The sequence below is a fragment of the Mustela erminea genome, chromosome 10, assembly GCF_009829155.1.
Source record: "Mustela erminea isolate mMusErm1 chromosome 10, mMusErm1.Pri, whole genome shotgun sequence".
Lineage (NCBI taxonomy): Eukaryota > Metazoa > Chordata > Mammalia > Carnivora > Mustelidae > Mustela > Mustela erminea.
This window is the reverse complement of record NC_045623.1, coordinates 88,989,374-88,999,204: the sequence shown is the minus strand read 5'-3', so window position 1 is coordinate 88,999,204 and position 9,831 is coordinate 88,989,374.

Here is a 9,831-nt window from a genome sequence, read left to right as displayed (position 1 = left end):
AGGAGTTTCTGAGGTCCCCGGCCTCACTTCCGCCCACTTCTACACTTCTAAGTGATGAGGGAGCAGGAGGCTGGCTGAGGACAAAGCAAAAGTTGGCACCTTGCACCCCCTCTCCACCCACTCCCCTCGGTAATGTGTGTGACATTCCTCAGCCACCACTGACTGCCATAAGCGAGAAACAAAGAGTTAACTTGCAGAAATCAGGATCCTACAAGACAGGAGTCTCCCTTGGTTTACAAATGTCCTAGAGATCTACAAACAAAGAAGTTACCTTATCAATAGCACAATTTCCAGAAGCAAATAACTCAGGTCCTCAAGCCCTAAATAAAGTTAAATTTCTTCTAAACCTGAATCTCACTAACAAGGACACTTGATGGGAGAAATGTGAAACTTTATCTCTAGATCTCCAAGATAGTGTCGAGAATCATTCCCAAGCATATGGCCTCTTGATACACATCTAAAGGGTCTCACACGAAGATTTTTACTACTAGTAATAAATAACCTTTCTCCCAACAATAGCTAACCCCTCAAGGTCCTGCAGACCTTGCTTCCAAAATTCCTTAGAGACTAACATCACCCCTTTTGTTCTCACCCAACTCCTGTGTATATAATCAGCCACTCCTCAGAATAATGGGCAGCAGCTCTTCCTGCCCACGGGTCCTGTCTCCATGCTTTAATAAACCACCATTTTGCACCAAAGATGTCTCAAAGATTCTTTCTTGGTCATCGGCTCCAGACCTCAGCCCACCGAACCTCACCTAGGTTCTAGAACTTCATCATATGGCACCCAACGTGGGGCTGTGAGTCTTTACATTTGGACTCTGAGCTCCAGTGCAAAATTGGTGAGTACTTTCTCTCTCCTTTTCCTTTAGTCATTTCAGGGGGTTTTCAAGGAGTATGGTCTTATTGGAACACTTGCATGTCAGTTGTAATCCTCTAGCCCACGGCTGCTCTACGGGGAGGAGAGCGTCTGCCTTTTGGCTGTAAGTTAGTACCCTGGCCAGAATGGCAGTAAGACCCAGAAACTTGATACCCTCTCTTTATTCCTGTTCTTATATAAAGTTGTCTCTCTTGAACATGGGACAGCCACCTAAGTCACCAGGATGGCTGCCAATCTTAAGACTCAGTGTGAGGTTTCCTCCTGATTGATCTAATGTGATCCCCTCCACATCCCTGGTCTAGCCACTTGGGGCAGAGAGACCTCCACTGGGAGCCGGCCGAAACCAGTACCTGACTGAATTAAAACGCAACGGGAGACCATTTCCTGGGGAAGTTGGCTGCAAGGACCACATGTGTTGGAATGTCGCATAGACCATGATGGATTTCAGTCTTTACTGTTTCTTGTCAGTGTCTTCTACAGACTACTTAAAGGTACGAAATTGGTTAATCTCCCCTTGTAAAAACGTTTCTAGTATTTCCATGGGTTAAAATGACAAAACAGTATGCAGGCTTCAGGACAGAAGATGGCATGGCATGGCACAGTGTTTTGGTCCATTCACCAGGCACCCATCAGCAGCCTAGGATGTAATGGGGAAGGGGAGAGACGCCGGCACCCCTCCAGGGCCTTTTATGGCAGGAATGCCTTCCCAGGGAAGGCAGGATGGTGATCAATAGCGATTTTTGTTGAGGGACGCCTCCGGTCGCTTTTGACACATGGGAACCTCTGACATATCCTGCGTGGGACGCCACCCAGGAGTTGGGGGGGATTTGGTAATGGACCTTCTTTCCTTTTCTGGGAGCATGGCCTCAATAGGCTTCTTCAGTTCCCAAAGACTCTACCTTGGGGTGCCTTTTAACCCACTGGAAATAATTTGGATTGCAAAACTTAGGAAAAGACTGAGCTCCTAGAACACTGCATGGCCTCAGTGGGAACTATCAGATCTCCTCTGCAGGAACAGAGTAAATGGACCTAGGATATCTTCATTGCTCATACCTAGGCCTTCATTGCTCTGCACCAGGACCCCAAACTAAGGGGCTTTGCAGAATGTGTTTGCCCAAATGAGTCAGCCAGTAAACTTCCTCCTGACATGCTGGATGATAATTACATAAATAAGCCTTCTTCTAGTAAACCCAGGTTGCTGGGCCATCCCTAGCAAAGGGGACTCTGACCTTATTTCTCTCTGTTCCTCCTAATAGATGTGGGGTCTTCTTCTTTACTCATTTCCCGTGTTGATGGCTATAACTGGAGCCAACTGGGGTTAGTCTAACTCAAGACAGAAACCGTAAGGAATATTCCCAAGCAGCTGCCGAAACTCTGTTTCAGGGAAATTTCTCTATCTTCTCTGGCTCAACTTGGACTGCTTAACCCCTCCCCTCTTGCCGGTGGGAAAGCATGGCATCTGCTCCTGTTGGGGCTTATGAGCTCTAAAACCAGGAATCCTTTCTCGGCCTCCTGGCAGTACTTTGTTTCCTCTGTTTCCCCCTTCTCGTGTTTCTGCACCAACGTGCGTGCAGCCTGCATGACCAGTCTCTAGATCATGCACCGTGGCTCCTTCTCTCTTCACTGTCAAGAAGCAAGAAGAGCAGCCCCTGGACCTAACACCCCCCACTCCAGAACCTTCCACCCATGTCTCAGGTAAACATTCAAAGTGGAGTGGGCCCAGGTGGAACTTAAAGCAGTATTTGAACTAAGTTAAGTTTTTTGGTTTAAGTAAGATAGACAAGTCTTTTAAGTTACCAGCAGTAAATGTGAAACTTCGAAGTTTACTGAAGGTTAAATAAGCTCATGTTATTTGTTGAAATTTGTTAGCAAAGAAATGACTAAACTGATGGTTAATTGTCTGTCTCAAAGTTTTAATGGGTAATTGCTGAGACAGCTTTCAAAGTCTTTGGTAACCTGAAAGTTTAAAGTTTTGGTTGGATGACAAATGGAATTAAATTATGGACATCTAGGTCTTAACCAAACAAGATAAAATGCTAAGTCGTTAATTACTAGATGTAGGTTTGTGCTTTTGACTTCTTACTGCAAAGAAACTAAGAGTATTTAAATCTGTTGGTAAACGTGTTTTACACTTAACTGATTCATAAATTTGCCATCTGAAGAATTCTGTTGTAATAGTTCACAATTGATTAATACTTAGTCTTCACTAGAGATTAAAATTAAATTAAATTTAAATTAAAATTCTGCTTAGTGTAACTAAGACTGATGGAAATAAGGGAAACAACTCTGTGGAAAAGTAGATGATATATAAGAAAGATTTAAGGAATTGGGGTGCCTGGGTGGCTCAGTGGGTTGGGCCACTGCCTTCGGCTCGGGTCATGATCTCAGGGTCCTGGGATCGAGCCCCGCATCAGGCTCTCTGCTCGGCGGGGAGCCTGCTTCCTCCTCTCTCTGTGCCTGCCTCTCTGCCTGCTTGTCATCTCTCTCTGTCAAATAAATAAATAAAATCTTTAAAAAAAAAAAAAAAAGAAAGATTTAAGGAATAGAAATGCGTTTTATTAAAGATAAAAGGTGATTTTGTCCTAAATGAGATGGTTGTTTGGAAGGAAATGGCTTGGGACAAAACCTGAATGCAAAGGAAAGCTGTAGAAGGTTTGTGAAGGCAAATCTTTGGAATGGAATTTAGGAAGTTCAGGACAGACTAAGATTAAAATGAATGGGTTTTAAAGGTACATTGGTATAAGACTGAAATTCTCTCTGTTCAAAAGGACAAAGTTTTCTTACATTAATTGATCTACTGTTAAGAAAATGTAAATGGTTTTCTCTTTGCCTGCCCAAAAAAACCAGTTTCTATGTTTTGTTTTATCAGATCTGTAACATCCCTAATCCCACCTAAGCAGGTGCTTTAAAGAGTTTTTAACAAACTTCCCCAAGATTTAAATCTTGAACTAAGTCTTGATTCTCTTGTAAAAGTTTTATCTTCAAGGAGATTCATATAAAGTACTTACAGGACAAATACAGGTATTCAATATATTAAACTAAATGGGTTAGAATTTGCAGAACTAACTAAAGCTGCATTCACCAGATTTAGTAACATGGGACTAAATGAACTAAAAGATTATAGTGTTGTGTCTCTTAATGTTTTGTCTTATTTTAGACATTGCTGGTTCTCTAATGTTTGCTCTTCCAGACTAGGGATACTTTTTCTTAAGTTATCTGTAACTTACAGAGATGTAAAAGTGCTCATTTGTAAACGAATCAAGGCATTCAACTTTTCTATCTGAACCCTCTGAAACCAAAAGGTCTCAGTAAGTATTCTTTCTTCCATGGCAATCAGTCATTTGCATAAGTTCAATAAGAATCTGTTCTCCTTATAACAGGACACCATTGGAAACATGGGTTATTTTACCAAGCCTTTGACTGTAATGTCATATTTGAGAAAGACATGCATAGACTCAGATATGACCAGACAGCTTAAAGGAACTAAGGTTGACTTTATGAAACCTGGAGCCATAAAGCCCCTTGGAACTGTTGGACTGATACCTTGCTTACAGAGTTCCCAGCAGCCTCACCAGGTGAGTAAAGAATGTCACTCCTTGGTTGGTGCAGAGTCTCAGGAAGAGGAATTCACCCAACTAGACAGGTATTGCAGGCATGCCTGATGGCAAGTATGTGGCTTGGCTTCTGGCCTGGAGAGGCTACTAAAAAGTTCAACCTAGAGATTCCTTATAAAAAGTTCCAGCAAAGAAGATTCTAAAAGATCTATATGATCACACTCAACTGTTCTTGCTGAGCTTATGTAAATAATTAGGCCAAGTTTGTTAACACTGGACTTGTTTCTCAAATAAATTAGTCCTGATTTGGCTATCTCTGGAAATGAGGGTTATTTTAGAAAAATAGTGTTTTAATAACACACCTTTATGGATGTTAAATTCTAGATTTGATTGTCTTTAAATGTTTGTTTACCTAAGCTAAACAATTTGAGGTAAACTTCAGAGAAGTTGCAAAATAGCTTCTTTAGTCGATCTTATTTTTCATGGGGATAATAACAAGACCCCATGGCACGTGATTAAACAACTAGAAAATGGGATTGATTCCCCTACAATTGTATAACTTAACTATCACCTTGTGTGTGGCTGGAATAATGAAATTACCTAAAAGCCAGCATATAGCACTCCATAGGATTAACTATGGACTTGTGGAGATAATGGATGACCCCACTTTTTTTATGAGTGGATTAGATGATGCAGGGGGACTCCCCTTATCTCTTGACAAGTTTTCTCCCACTTGCCAGTGATCCTCTGTATTCAGGATATTGTTAAAGCTGGATCACTCAAAGGGCTACTTAATGGTTTCATCCCTTAGTCATATTTATCCTAGAAGACACCTCAACATTGTAAACAGATGCTTTAGCTAAGCATAGAACAGCCCTCCTCATAAAAAAAAAAAAAAAAAAAAAAAAAAAAAGCCTCAAAGCTCACTATGGGACAGTCCCTGACTGTAATGACTTCACATCAGGTCCATATTTGTCTTAGAAGCCAAAGGCCACCAATGGATGATGGAGGCTGACTTATTAAATACTGGGCTATACTTACAGATATGCCAGAAATAATACTTAAAACTTGTCAAACTTTAAACCTAGTTACCTGTATGCCTGAACCTGACCACTGTACTTCTTTCTCTATAGAGCAAAACTGTTCAGAGGTTATTGATCTTGCTTACTCTAGTTGGCCAGATTTAAGATGCCCCTGTTATGCTGGGAACAAAAAAATCATACGTATGATACTTGGGCAAATAACACACGACATCTAGGATGGCTATCATTAGAAATGTGTTCCCAAGTAATAGTACTCCAGGCTATTGACTGGTTTGCTACTGATTGGGTAAGGCGACCTGGCATTAGATGGTCAGCTCCAAACAGAACCCACTGGATATGTGGAACTAACCTGTGGCCCTGCCTTCCTCCAGGGTGGATAGGTCGCTGAACTTTAGGATTTGCCTGGATTCATGGGCGCATTACTAAAACCATTACAACTCCAGCTAATCTCCCCAATTTAAAGCAAAGATGGACTCGATCTGTTTTTAAATGGTATGATCACTTAGCATCCATTTTTGCTCCATCTGTGGGACTAGAGGATGTCATTTAGCATACAAAAGCCCTTAATAAATATACTACAAAGGCACTCAGTGATTCACTAAATAGCATCTCCCTACTTAATACTGAAGTCTCAAAGATATGCAAGGCAGTCCTACAAAATAGGATGGCCTTAGATGTCCTGACAGCAGCACAGGGTGGCACATGCGCAATTATCAAAACAGAATATTGTGTGTACATCCCAGACTATCACAAAAATGTCAAAGGACTAACAAAAGATATGAATACCCAGATTAAGGCTCTACAAGATCCTTCTCTCTCTCTCAGTAAATGGTTAAGTTCCTGGTTTGAAGGAGGACTATGGCCAACAATTAGAAATCTCCTTTTCGGGCTTCTCATTTTTATCGCCTTATTAATCTTAATATGTTGCTTTGTTCAGTGTTTCTCTAGTTGGTGCCGAGACTCCATTACTGCAATAACTTCACCACGACAGATGATCCTTAACACGAGCAAAGACACCTCTTCACTGTCAGCGCTGGATTCAGCTGCCTCTGTCTTTCGGAACTCCCCTATTCGGTCCTCAACTGATCAATATTGACCCGAGTAGGTAGTGACAGCTCTATGCCCCTATGCAGCAGGAAGAAGTTACAGAAGATGAGACCTTCCACCTTCAACTACCTTAAAGATTTAAGGGTCAAAATTGTTCAGAAGGGAATGATGAGGGAGCAGGAGCCTGGCTGAGGACAAAGCAAAAGCTGGCACCTTGCACCCCCTCTCCACCCACTCCCCTCGGTAATGTGTGTGACATTCCTCAGGCACCCCTGACTGCCATAAGCGAGAAACAAAGAGTTAACTTGCAGAAATCACGATCTTACAAGACAGGAGTCTCCCTTGGTTTACAAAATGTCCTAGAGATCTACAAACAAAGAAGTTACCTTATCAATAGCACAATTTCCAGAAGCAAATAACTCAGGTCCTCAAGCCCTAAATAAAGTTAAATTTCTTCTAAACCTGAATCTCACTAACAAGGACACTTGATGGGAGAAATGTGAAACTTTATCTCTAGATCTCCAAGATAGTGTCGAGAATCATTCCCAAGCATATGGCCCATTGATACACATCTAAAGGGACTCACAAGAAGATTTTTACTACTAGTAATAAATAACCTTTCTCCCAACAATAGCTAGCCCCTCAAGGTCCCGCAGACCTTGCTTCCAAAATTCCTTAGAGACTAACATCACCCCCTTTGTTCTCACCTACCCAACTCCTGTATATATAACCAGCCACTCCTTAGGATAACGGGCAGCAGCAATTCCTGCCCACGGATCCTGTCCCCGTGCTTTTTTTTTTTTTTCCTAAAGATTTTATGTATTTATTTGACAGAGAGAAATCACAAGTAGATGGAGAGGCAGGCAGAGAGAGAGAGAGAGGGAAGCAGGCTCCCTGCTGAGCAGAGAGCCCGATGCGGGCCTCGATCCCAGGACCCTGAGATCATGACCTGAGCCGAAGGCAGCGGCTTAACCCACTGAGCCACCCAGGCGCCCCTCCCCGTGCTTTAATAAACCACCATTTTGCACCAAAGATGTCTCAAGAATTCTTTGTCATCAGCTCCGGACCTCAACCCACCGAACCTCACCTAGGTTCTAGAACTTCATCACAAGCACAGCATCGGACCCCACTGGCTCTCTGCACACTGTGCCCTCCACCTAAAACAGCATTTCTCAAGTCCTAGCCCACCTGTGCGAGACACTTGGCAGTCCCTGGCAGTCCATCTCCCTTTCCTCCTTCCTCACCAACAAAATTTCACTGAGAACGGTAGGCACCCGCTCCCGAGGGGCAACTCCTGGTCTGCAGCCTGCCCATTCTCCCTGGCCATTCTCTGAAATTTACAGCTGGAGGTAGCCATGTGATTCATTTTCTAGAGAATGACACGTTTGGGGGGAAATTTTGCTTCCTGGATGACTTCTTTCTGCTCGCAGTTGGGATGAGGTGTGGCGCTGCCACAACCTTCTATGAGATTAGGCACGGATAAAATAACAGGCCTGCTGAGAGAATGGAGGGGAAGCACAGAAGGGACTGGTTCCTTGGTAGCACTGTGGGGCCTGCAACCGAGACCGGAAACTGCCTGCCACCAGACTTCATGAGCAAAATACTCCCCTGCTTGTTTTTGCTAATTATTCCATGCAGCTGGAAACATTCCTAACGGATGCATCAGACGTGTCACTTCCCCTGTCACTTCCTGGGGCACCTGGGTGGCCCAGTTGATTGCATCTTGGGCTCAGGTCATCATGATCCAGGGTCCTGGGATGGAGTCCCACATCGGGCTCCCTGCTCAAGTGGAGAGTCTGTTTCCTTTCCCCCTGCTTGTTCTAATAAATAAAATCTTTTTTTAAATTTATTTATTTATCTGACAGAGAGAGAGAGATCACAAGCAGGCAGGGGGGCAGGCAGAGAGAGGAGGAAGCAGGCTCCTCATGGAGCAGAGAGCCCAATGTGGGGCTGGATCCCAGGACCCTGGGATCTTGACCTGAGCTGAAGGCAGAGGCTTTAACCCACTGAGCCACCCAGGCACCCCTAATAAATAAAATCTTAAAAAAAAGAAATGTCACTTCCTCCAGGAAACATGCCTTGGCTGGTAAGAACAGGACCAAGGGCCCCCTCCTCGGAACAGTAGCCACATGTGCCTCTCATGATCTCTGCACTTGCCTCCTCACCCATGGGCCCCAGCAGTCTGAGGCAGGCAGCAGGGCCCCTTGGAGTTCACATTTTATTTCTACACCAGCCCATCTGTCGAATGCAAGGACACCCACCGATTGCTGCCACAAGCTCCCTGGGGGCAAAGCCCAGGCCCAGCCCTCGGAAGCTTGCAAAAACAGTTGAAGCAGGACAACCACAGAACCCCTGAGGAAGGGACGGGTGTGTCCACACACATCCGGGAGTGAGGCAGGCTGCGTCTGGCCTGGCTGCGAGAAGACACTGCTGCTTCCTGCACACGGCAGTCTGCATTCCCTCCGGACCTGTGTCACTCAGCAGGGTGACAGAGTATGGGCCCCTCTCTACCTCTGTCTGCTTCCAACTAGAGCCACACCCCCACTCTGTGCTCAGGTTCATCTGTGATGTCCGACTGCTTAGCTGCACTCGGAAGGACAGCAAGACACCCCAGTTTCTGTCCCCTCCCACAGGGAAGCAAGTCAAACGTGCAGTGTCTCGATACAAGACAGTGTGCTTTCGTGATTACTGTACCTCTTTGCTTATCTACAAAAATAGCGTCCCATGTAGTTAAGTCACCCAGCTTCTCCTGTCTTCACAGTTTAGGTGTCGTCCTTCTGTTTCCACCTTGTATCCATCCCAGGAACGGACTCTGTCTCACAGCCAGCAGGACGTTTGAGAATATACGACAAGCTGGGCACTTTCATATATTACTTCACTTAATTCTTGACATAATCAGCAAACTCATTTTACACCTAACAGTGTATCAGCAACACCCTCTGAGCACCACGAGGGCAAACTTATATATGCCGTCGCTGACCCTCCCTGAAAGCTGCCACACTGACCTACATTCCCATTTTGTAGATGAAGAAACTAAGGCACAGCCATTAAGTGGCAGGGAGCAGTGAGGAGCAGCTCTGTGGAACCCCAGAGCATTTCAGAGTTGGGCCAAGGGCCCCACCCTTGGAGTAGTACCTAAGGAAGAGTACATCGATGGTTAGGGTATAAAAATTTATTACATGTACAGAATATGACCGCTAACGAATGCAGACAGGCTAGGACACAACAATACTGGGTGGAGACGGCTAGCTCTTTGGAAAGTGAACAGGTTTGGGTGGCTTGGAGCCTCATGCCACGCAGAATGGTC